The 10760-nt window shown below is 33.5% G+C and overlaps 1 pseudogene; it reads left to right on the top strand.

The window, feature by feature from the left end:
* The first annotated feature begins 6752 nt into the window (after positions 1–6752).
* LOC119825836 lies at positions 6753–6824 on the top strand (annotated as a pseudogene).
* The last annotated feature ends 3936 nt before the right edge of the window (positions 6825–10760 follow it).

Below are 10760 nucleotides of genomic sequence, written 5' to 3'. Positions count from 1 at the left end.
ATTTAACCTGAAATAACCTGGGAGAAGTTGATCTCATTCAGTCTTTTGGAAAAATTTGTCTGAATACTGAAACTTCAGTATCTTAGAACAAAGAGAAGTTATCTTTCCATTATTCTCTGTTTATCTCATCTAATAATGATTTCAATATCAATGTACTTACAGCATTTACCTTTGAGTTTGGTTGTATTTAAAAATATTCAATACAAAAATCTAATAAAGCTGGCAGATGATTTAAACCAGCAATCACTGATAGTTTCCCTCTTGTGTATGACTGAGCGTATGGAAGCTTTGGGGAATTCAGATGCGTGATGTCAGAGTCACTGAATCATTCTTTAGGATTACTGTTTTCTATTTCCTTGGGCAAGCCATTTATTTGAAATATAGTCAAATATATTTATTCAAGTGGATAATTATACCTTACTTTGTGAATTAAAATTCAAAATCTCAGGATATTTATGCACACATTTAAATATGTTTTGCATAAGCACCTTATTTAGACATATGTTTATATATTCATGTCCTGTTCATTTATTTTTTCACATAAAAATTTGTCCTTTATGGCTATTAAAAACAATCTATAATATGGTTTTTATTTTTACAATTCTTTATAAGAATCTTTAATTTTATTGGGAAAATATAAACAAAAATTCTGTAGTAGGTAACAGGTTTAATGTGTTATAATTACATGATTATAGCTGAAGATTTAACACATAATGAATACATAAAATGTAAAGGAAATGAATAGCATAGTTTATATGCTTTGTTTCAAATTCTATTACGGTTAAAAATTAAAATAAACTTTAATTTTGTCAAAACATTTTCCTGGTGAAAAAATAAGAGGGCTGTCATCCTTTTTTGTTACTGTGACAAGGACCATGTTCAAGAGCAACATAGGGAAGAAAGGGTTAAATTTACCAAATAGCTCAGGTCATAATCATTTGGGAAATCAGAGTAGGAATTCAAGACATTATCCTAGAGGCAGGGGCTGAAGTAGAGGCAGTGGAGGAATGCTGCTTACTCGCTTAAATCTCATGAATACTTCAGCCTATTATACAATCCAAGATCACCTAAGCAGGGGTATCACCACACATATTGAACTGGAACCTCTCACACCTAGCATTAATCAATTAAATATCCCCCTCGATTTGCCTACAAGCAATCTGATGGAGGTATTTCAATTGAGATTCTGCTTCCCAGATAATTTTAGTTTATATAAAGTAAACAAACATAACTGGCAAAAATGTCAATGAAATAATTATAATTGATATTCTGATATAATCATTGATCACTGCTTAGTCTAATTGTCACCAGAAAGGCTTCTTCCAAAATCTTACGGAAGCAGATGAAGAGACCCACAGTCAGCCAAACATTAGGCTGAGCTCACAGAACTCCGAAAAAAAATAGGGAGGAAGGATTATGAGAACCAGAGGAAACACCAGGAATTCACAGACCACAGAATTAACTGCACAGTGGTTTTAGGGTCTCATAGTGACTGAAGCAGCTACCACAGAGTTTGCATGGGTTGCACTGGGTCCTATACACACATGCTGCGGTTGTTTAACTTGGGGTTTTCACTGTACTCTTAAAAAATGGAAATGGAGTGTTTTTGACTCGTATACCTGCTCTTAGGACTCCTTTCTTCTTATATGGTTGCCCTGCAGAGCCTTGATCAAAGGACTTATGCCTAGTTTTACTACAACTTGTTATGCCAAGTTTGGTTGATGTCCTAGGGAGGCCTGTTCTGTTCTGAAGGGGATCAGGAGAGTAGTGGATTGAGGGGAGAGAAGATGGGGGAGAACTGATAGGAGTGATAGAGGGAGAGTGAGGAATATAGATAGATAGATAGATAGATAGATAGATAGATAGATAGATAGATAGATAGATAGATAGATAGATGATAGATAGATAGATAGATAGATAGATGATAGATAGATAGATGATGATAGATAGATAGATAGATAGATAGATAGATAGATAGATAGATAGATAGATAGATAGATAGATAGATGATAGATAGATGATAGATAGATAGATAGATAGATAGATAGATAGATAGACAGACAGAAAGACAGATAGACAGATAGACAGATAGACAGATAGACAGATAGACAGATAGATAGATAGATAGATAGATAGATAGATAGATAGATAGATATAGATGATAGATGATGATAGATAGATGATAGATAGATAGATAGATAGATAGATAGATAGATAGATAGATAGATAGATATTTTTAAATGCAAGAATTTAGAGATTATACCCTGTGTACTTATTACTCTTCATTCTTTGGTCCATAGTGATTCTCTCTGAGTAAGAACAGCAGAATGCTGAAGGACCTTATTTGTATCTTGAAACTGAACTTTGTGATTTTACTTATATGTTAGTTTAAAATCTTTCTTCCATGAGGTTTTTTTTTTTGGTTTTGTATCTTATCACATAAATATAAAAATAATACAATCTTAATTTATTTTATAAAATGGCTTCTCAAATTGGTGGATAAATATGAATAAATATAACAAAGGAAAGATTTGCACAATGAAAACTTTAAGAAGCCATGAAAAGACACAAGACAAGAAGACTTCTCATGATTGTGAGGATAAATATTGTAAAATTCAATTTCAATCTACTAATAGTAGCTTACATAATCAGTGCACTCAACATAAAATTTTAATGCAATTCAATATAAAAAGTGAAAAGAAATTACACAAAAATTTATTTGAAAGCATAAAAGACCTAGGATAGCCTAAACCTACATGAAAAATAGGAGGTGGTTAGTGGTATCTCAGTCTCAGATTTCAGTTTATACTCCAGAACTAGATTAGATGTAATTAGATGTAATTAGATTATTGCATTCTGAATTAAACATTATCCATTAAATCAAATATGTATATTTCAGGTATATTTATTTGTATTTCATTTCATAGTAATAATTCTCAATAATATATGACCCATTAGTATAATATTTATGGTACCATCTTCAGTTAAAATATAGCAAAATGAAAATTTTCTACATACTCTCCTAGTTATTTTAATAGTAGACTATAACGCTTTATTCTGAAAATAAGTTTTAAATTTAATTTCAAAGGTGCAATGTAGACAACTCAGATCAAGTTATAAGTTATACTGGCAGTTCTGTGAGTTGTGTTCATTATTTGTGCAAAGTCAGCTGCTAGTCTGCCACTATATTTTGTAAAATCAACTCTGACAAGCTGTCCTATTCATGGTAATGTAATATAATAATGAAGAATGTAACCAAACCAAAAATAATGCATCAGAAGTCCAGCATGTCTAGGCCCAGATGGACAGATATATTCACCCTGTCAGTTTTATAACTGTTTATAGTGTAATTAGATGATTGCATTCGTGTACGTTTATTTATTTCCAGAATGACATCAGGTTTAAAATATTAAGAAAATAATATAAAGTGTAAAACTAAGTAGAAATTCATATATGATGAGATTTTAGTAATATTAACTTTCTCATTAATTTAATAATAAACATATTTCAAATATTTATCACAAAACTACCCCATGTATTATAAGTAAATTTCATTAAACTTTATTTTAAAAATATTTTTATCAGTAACTTGCTTTTTACATACAAATGTGCCTTTTACATGTGTGAAAATAAAATAGCTACATTCCTATATTTATCTCTATATTAATCTTTCAGATGAATAAAACCTAAATATATTTAATTTTCTTTAAGAATTTTATACAGGTGTATAATATATCTAAGTTGAGCAAGGTATCCCTCCAGAGAGAATGTGTTCCAAAAAGCCAGAATAAACAGTAGGGATAAATCATGTTCTCACTGCCAGTGGCCACGCAGTCTTCCCTAGCCATACAACTGTCACCTATGCTGATAGGTTTGGTCCTATGCTGTTTCTCTAGCTGTCAGACTGGAGTTGGAAGGCATCCATTAGCTCAGGTAGACAGATTCAGTGGGTATCCCCATCATGGTCTTGACTTCTTTGCTAGTATTCTCTCTCCTCCCTTTCTTAAACTGGACTTTTGGGAGTTCAGCCCAGTGCTCCACTGTGGATCTCTGTATCTGCTTCCATCGGCTGGTGGATGGAGGTTCAATGGAGACATTTAAGGTAGTCATCATTCTGACTACAGGACAAGGCCAGTTCAGGCACCCTCTCCATTATTGCTTAGGTTTTTAGCTGGAGTCATAATTGTTGATTCCTGGAAATTTCTCTAGTGCTAGGTTTCTTGCTAGCCCCATAATGTCTCCCTCAATCAAGATATCCTTTTTCTTTGTTCTCCATCTCTGTCCTTCCTCCATCAAGACCATCCTTTTCCTCTTTTTTTCTCCCTGCTTCCCTTCTCGCTCCTCCTCCCCTTCTCCTTCACCTTCCCTTCTCCCATGTTCCCAATTTTCTTAGAACATCATGTCCATTTTCTTTTCCCAGAGGTATCTATGTATATTTCTATTAGGGTTCTTGTTAGTTAGCTTTTCTAGAGTCATGGACTATAGGGTCCTTATCCTTTACCTACAAATAGTATTCACCTATGAGTGGGTACATACCATGCTCATCTTTCTGGGTCTTGGTTACCTTAATCAGGATGTTTTTTTTTCTAGTTCCATCCATTTGCCTGCAAATTTCAAGGTCACCATCATTATTTTTTCCAATGAGTAGTACTCTATTTTGTAATTGTACCACATTTTCTTTATCCATTCTTTGGTTGAGGGGCATCTAGGTTGTTTCCAGATTCTGGCTATTATAAATAATGATATGTGTAGCTGTAGCCTCTAGTTCGGAGTTCCTATGAGGTTGCAGGGGATGGTGGGTTTGAGGGTGGGGTGGAAATTTTAGTTTACAATGTCCAATCTAGGGAGGGGATGTTGGATCAGTCTATCTGCAGGAGGTTTGTCTGCTGGCTGTCTAGAGAAGATGAGGTAGGTGGGGGAGGTACCCTGGGTTTTGCCAAGGGTCTAGAGAATGGGGTCTCCAGCTGGGTGGCTGATCACTCACCTCTTTGTCCACCTAGTGACTTTTATATAAATACTTCTATGCAGTTTCTACCTCAGTATTCAAAGCCATCTAATTAGAATTCACTAATAGTATTTTATTTTATATAGAAAAATCATGCGCATTTTCTTATATTACACATTTCATTAATATTATAACTGGCACATGTCATAATGGTTTGCATATTTGTTGTCTTACTGAGACATGAAGGAAATTCAACTTGGAGAAATTTAGCTATTATCTTAAAATAATTAACAACAATCAGAGACAATATATGTATGTATCAAATTTGGTGAATACCTAGTTATTCCAATGATAATTTGATTGCACATATTGATAATAACATAAAGACATATTCCTAAAATTGGCAACCTGGCTGATATTTCAGATAAGTCTTTTGAATGCAGAGGTTCTTGCTTCAGTGATTGGGTATGGGCTAGGAGCTTCAAAGTTTTTGATATTTAGTTAAAAGTATTAAAGTAATAACTTACAACAAATATAAAAGTAGTAAGAAAACTTTATTCAATGTGAAGTGATAAAAGAAATCTGATATAGCAACAAGAGCAACAGCGGCACATATCTTGAGTATTCAAATACTGTTATTCTTTGGGGAGTTCATTTCTGGGACTCAGAAGAAGAAAAGTTGATTTCTAAATGTATTGGCTTGGTTGGTTCTTTGCTTTGACTGAAACATTTAGTTATATAACTGTTTCTCTCCTGTACCCATCTGCTTTCATAATTATTTAATATTTCTCTGTACACTTAATCATATATAGGCACACACTGATGAACAGGAGGTTATGTATTTGGGGAAAGATTTTGGTATACACACTTCATGATATATATACAACAAATCTGACTTAATTTAATACATCCAAAACAACTTAATACCTAGCATTAAGAAGTGGGATATGATTAAATAAATAAAACCTAATTTTAAGGGACTCTTAGAGAAGGATTAATTTAGTCCACATCTAAAGAGGAAAATATATGCAGTACAATGCAGGTGAGAATCCTACATTTCCAAGTGGCTGTACATACATTTTTCCAAGAGGGTTTGTGAATATTATGTATCCAGGCAAATGTCTCAAACTGTTAATTATTAGAAAAAGGGTATCTGCCGAGGCCAAACGAAGTGAAGTCCTAGATTATTGTGGCACTCCCTATGTTTGTGTACTTTATTATAAAGCCTAATTATGGATCACACAAGGTGTTATTCACATTTCTGTGGTCGTCTGATTAAAACCTTTGACTATCTTTGGAATTTGGATCCCCATTTTATAATCCAATTTTCACAAATTGTGGGTGTTTAAACCTATGCATAATTTTATTGTGGAAGATAATGTCACTATTTTCCTTACTACAATTAAGTAAAGTCATCATTTCATGCATTGAATTTCTCAGTTTAGAATTCTCATTTATTCTCTTACATAGCTTAATCTTTCATCTCATTTTAACATGTCCTTGAGAATTTTGTATAATGTATTTTGTTTATGTTCACACTTCCTCCAAATTCTCTCAGCATTCCCATCATATTCTTCATAATTTATAAATATATAGTAGCTATTCACTCTAAGTTCTAAAAATAATTTCTCCAGATTATATTTCATTTTTTCAACTTCAATTTTCTAAAAGCAGCTTGTTTATCAGTGAGATTCCCTTGGAAAAAAATTAAATGTTCTTTTGCTAGTGACAACGTCTTATCAGCATGAAAGTTGTCAATGCTTTTTTGTGCTTGTCTTTAGTATCGTTGGAAAGTGTCTTCTCAATAGTGTTGTATGAAAGCAGAGAAGGTTAGCACCTTCCTTAAATATATGAAAGCCTTTTATATATAAAATTTTGTAGTACTTAGTCATAAGCTATTTAATTGCCCTATATACTTAAATCATTTTACAGCTGTAAATGCATTGCAAATTCTGTAAAAGTAGTCATAATGGAGATTACTGGGGAATAAGAATTACTTTTTTTATTCGTATAGTAGTTGGGAAGATATTACAGGTATATCTTAAGTTCACAGTGGCTTTCAACTATTAATTTGGGAATGCATATATATCAAAGCCATTTGAATATCCACGTTCTGAGATTTCCTCAAATGTCATTTAATTTATGAAAATTATGTTCAAATTTATTTTTATTTTGTTTCTTTGATTTTTTTTCTGTCATAAACTACCATCCATGGAATATCTACTTTGTAGAACAATTTTAGATTCTAGTTTGAAGAGAATATTAAATTAAAATTCAGGTAAGAAATATTGAGCTTTTTCTTCTCTAACTTTCCTGTCTATTTCTTCATACTTCAGAAATATGGATGAGGTAATGGTGGAAACATGGTCCTGCTGCAGTTGAGGATCACATTGATGTCCATCGTCCATTTTACGACCAAAGGCCCTGTAGATGTATGTGGTCTGTGCTATTGCTTGAAACAGTGTTGATATCGGTGGACTTGGTTGCCCCTGGGTACTATGTTGGTGTCTGTGGCATGGGTTGCTCAGATATAATGTTGATATTCCTGCCCTGTGCTATGGTGGTGGTACACGCCTTTAAACCCAGCACTTGGGAGGCAAAGGCAGGCGGATCACTGTCAGTTTGATATTAGTCTGGTCTATAAGAGCTAGTTATATGACAGGTTCCAAAGCTACAGAGAAACCCTGTCTCAAATATATATATATATATATATATATATATATATATATATATATATGAGTAACCTATGATTACACTAGGCACTTTACTATAAATAAGAAAAAATTTAAAAAAATTTAAAACAGATTCAACATATTTTAGCATGGCATACTAGCAATACTTTTTTAAAGCTACTAATTCATCTTACTTGAACAGTTGGTTTTGTGAAACATAATATTACTTTTGTTATTGACAGAAATGTCATTCTTTCTTATTGTAATAGAGTGTTTTTATGATAGTCAAAAACTCCAAAGGAGAAAAAAAATAATTCATGTGTTTTTGCTGATGCTTTGCAAAATAATGACAATATATTTTGGCAGGTGTCCATTATGTTGTGATGTACATCCTACAGAAATAAGTTACTCAAATGACCAAGAAAGAACTCAAAGCTTTATAAATAACAACAATGGAAGTTGGAAGCCAACAGGATGTAACTGAAAGAAAGAGAAAGGGCTTTCAATGATGGAAAATACACATTCCACCCTGTCCATCCACAGTATGGAAAGAAGTTATCAATAAAATATCTGTCTAGATGAAAGAGTAGAGCAAAAGTAAGTCAATGGTGTAGGCCTTCCTTCCAAAGGTAAAATGAAATTATTAATAAAAATTTATTTTTTGTGTGTAATGTTATAATCATTAAGTTTTTTTTTCCTCATGGTTTATTTTTTTTATATTTAAAAATTTCCATCTCCTTCCCTCCTCCTCCCCCCTCCCTCCCCTCCTCTTCCCCCTTCCCTCCCCTCCTTCTCCCCCTTCCCTCCCCTCCCCTCCACCCATACCTCCCCTCCCTCCCTTTCAAGGCCAAGGAGCCATCAGGGTTCCCCACTCTATGCTAAGACCAAGGTCCTCCCAACTCCCCCCAGGTCCAGGAATACATATATTGTTTCAAAACTTTGTAAATATTTACAATGACCTCTAAAAAATTTCCAAAATGTGAAGGTCAGGAAGAACATTCAGGTAATAAAAAAGTGATTTCTAAACAAAGAAGAGGACCAGATTTGGATAACGACAATGATAAAAGCAATGTGAGGCATAGGGCTATGTTCTGTAATCCTAATTTTATGGAGGAAGAGACAGATAGATTCTTTGCACTTTCTGGCTGTTTGTTGTATCTGAATCAAGGAGCTCCAGATTAGGCTTGACCATGTCTCAAAGCCTAAATTGTACAGCAAAATGCTTATCTCTGAGAATATGAACACCACGTCCCTATCCCTGCAAGGGCAAGGCAGATTTCCTTGAGTAAGATGAGCAAGGACTTATTCCTGACCTTTTTCTTTTTGCTTTCAGAAACATGTCTGTCAAATGTGTATTTTCATGTAAACTCCTTGGGGTGATTACTAATATTCAATTTCCTCTTTAAAAAGTTAGAAGTTGTCTCATTTTAATCTGCATTCTTCTATTCAAATATTGTCTCTAAATAATTTTATATTATAAGATATTAGAATATTTATGGCACCAGTGATAGTTTCCATGCAAAGGAGCACTACAGTATGTGATAAAGACTATTTGATCATCATCATTGAGGTTTCTCAACATTGCACAAAATTCAGTTACTCAACTGGAAATTATATTATTACAGCATCTTAACTAAAATGTTGAAATCCATTTAACAGTGCTAACTAAAAGTATAAGATGGAAGAACATATAGTAGAAACTTATAGCTGATTTGATAACTTAAGGTTGTTTGATACTTTCTGGTATTGGTGTTTGTTCCTTTTATTTGTATATCCTGATTATTTTCTTCTCTTACTCTCACTCTCAAACAGGTTTATAATGTATAATTCAACCTTTTCTACAAAATCTCAATTGGTACAAATTAGTTCAGGTTAATAATTCTCACAGTACATAGAAATTTACCAACAGTATACTGTTGTATTTGCATTGCTTGCATCACAGAACAATTATGACACCTGAAGGTGAGGCTGTTCTGATAGTGTTTACATAATTTACAGAGTCAGCAGAATGTTTGGATGGATGACCAAACTAAATAAGTGTGTTATCACCAATTGGTCATCATGAAAGAAACAGACCATTAAGCCGGTAATTTGCACAGGTAAAAAAGGTCTGGAGATAATTTTGGAATGCTTCACCAATCTGATAATTATATGTCTGGCTCTGCAACAAACACAAAGAACATAAAGATAAGTATTTTTAGATATAAACATGTTTCCAGTACATTAATTAATTCTATTAGAATCAAGGAGTAAAAATAATGGATTAATCAGTTTTGTTTTGATAATGCAAATTTGAACTTGGTGCTTTATCTATGTGAATGTAGCTATAACGCAATGACAAATAAGGATGGCACTACATATCAAAAGGGAACCATCCTCAGACATTAAACAACACTGTCTAATGCATGGTTGATAAGCACTGTTAGGAAAAAAAAAAAACAAGTTTTAAGCAATAAGATTAATGGAACCTCTTAATTGGAGATCATTTGTTTTCATAAAAACTCTTATTACTTAAACACACCTCCAGACAAAGAGCACATGCAGGGTTGCTGAAAAAAACCCTTTCTATAGAAAGATTTTCAGTTCTAGTCAATTAGGACAGAATTATTAATAGCAGATTTTGTGATATACCAACTACAGGAGCAAAGTAGGGCACTGACTTTTAGAAACATCATCCCTGCTGGCTACAAACATACAGAAGGCACATTGTCCCCTTTTATATATCTAAACCCCTGTTGACATTTGGGAAGTGGAAGCAAATAATTATGTCACTGTTTTATCACTGGGAGGCTCTATCATGACCAAGGCCACTTTCATAAAAGAAAATACTTTAGTGGGGCCTTGATTACAGTTTTAGAAGGTTAGCTGATGATCATCATTGTGGGACACAATACTGGAGTACTATCAGAGAATGATACCTTTTGATCCACAGGAAGCAGTAAAAAGAGGAAAACTGTATGTACTGAAGAACATTCTAAGCCCTCTCCCATTGACATATATGCTCAAAGACCACATCTTTTATTTTAATTTAATTTTATTTTTAAAACAATGCTATTTTACACAACAATCCCAGTCTCCCCTCTCCCCTTCTTCCATTCCCCCACCTTACCACATTCCCTTATCCACTCCTCAGAGAGGGCGAG

The sequence above is a fragment of the Arvicola amphibius genome, chromosome 10 (assembly GCF_903992535.2).
Source record: "Arvicola amphibius chromosome 10, mArvAmp1.2, whole genome shotgun sequence".
In the NCBI taxonomy this organism is placed as follows: domain Eukaryota; kingdom Metazoa; phylum Chordata; class Mammalia; order Rodentia; family Cricetidae; genus Arvicola; species Arvicola amphibius.
Note: the sequence above shows the minus strand (reverse complement) of the source record. Positions and strands in the feature narration are given on the sequence as shown.